Source organism: Penaeus monodon, chromosome 19 (assembly GCF_015228065.2).
Source record: "Penaeus monodon isolate SGIC_2016 chromosome 19, NSTDA_Pmon_1, whole genome shotgun sequence".
NCBI classification, from domain to species: Eukaryota; Metazoa; Arthropoda; class Malacostraca; order Decapoda; family Penaeidae; genus Penaeus; species Penaeus monodon.
In genome coordinates this window covers 41,422,564-41,422,923 of record NC_051404.1, presented here as the reverse complement: position 1 = coordinate 41,422,923, position 360 = coordinate 41,422,564, and positions in this window count along the sequence as shown.

The following is a 360-nucleotide window of genomic DNA, read 5'->3' as shown; positions in this document are numbered from 1 at the left end:
GAGTACACTTCAAAACAGACGAACACCGCCTCTCAAAACCCGAACACACCCGTTGTCCGGAAAGACCCCGGCCGCCAACGGGACATAAAATTAAGACCGGAATCAAAGTGTACTTATTCTACCTTCCGCAGTGTGGCGCTGACAACCCGATCATAAAAGGAAAATTAACTTCTTGAAGGAGATGTAGTCGGTTGGGAGCACAAAAATACTACTCTCGCGTTGGCAATAACGTTGGACCAGGCCCCCTCCCAAGCTGTCTCGTTCATAACTGATATTATATATTGGTGTGTTGCTTTCCCTCGCTTGCGGATCACGGCGGGGAGGGGGAAGGGGGAAAGGGAGGAGAAACAGAACTAAATG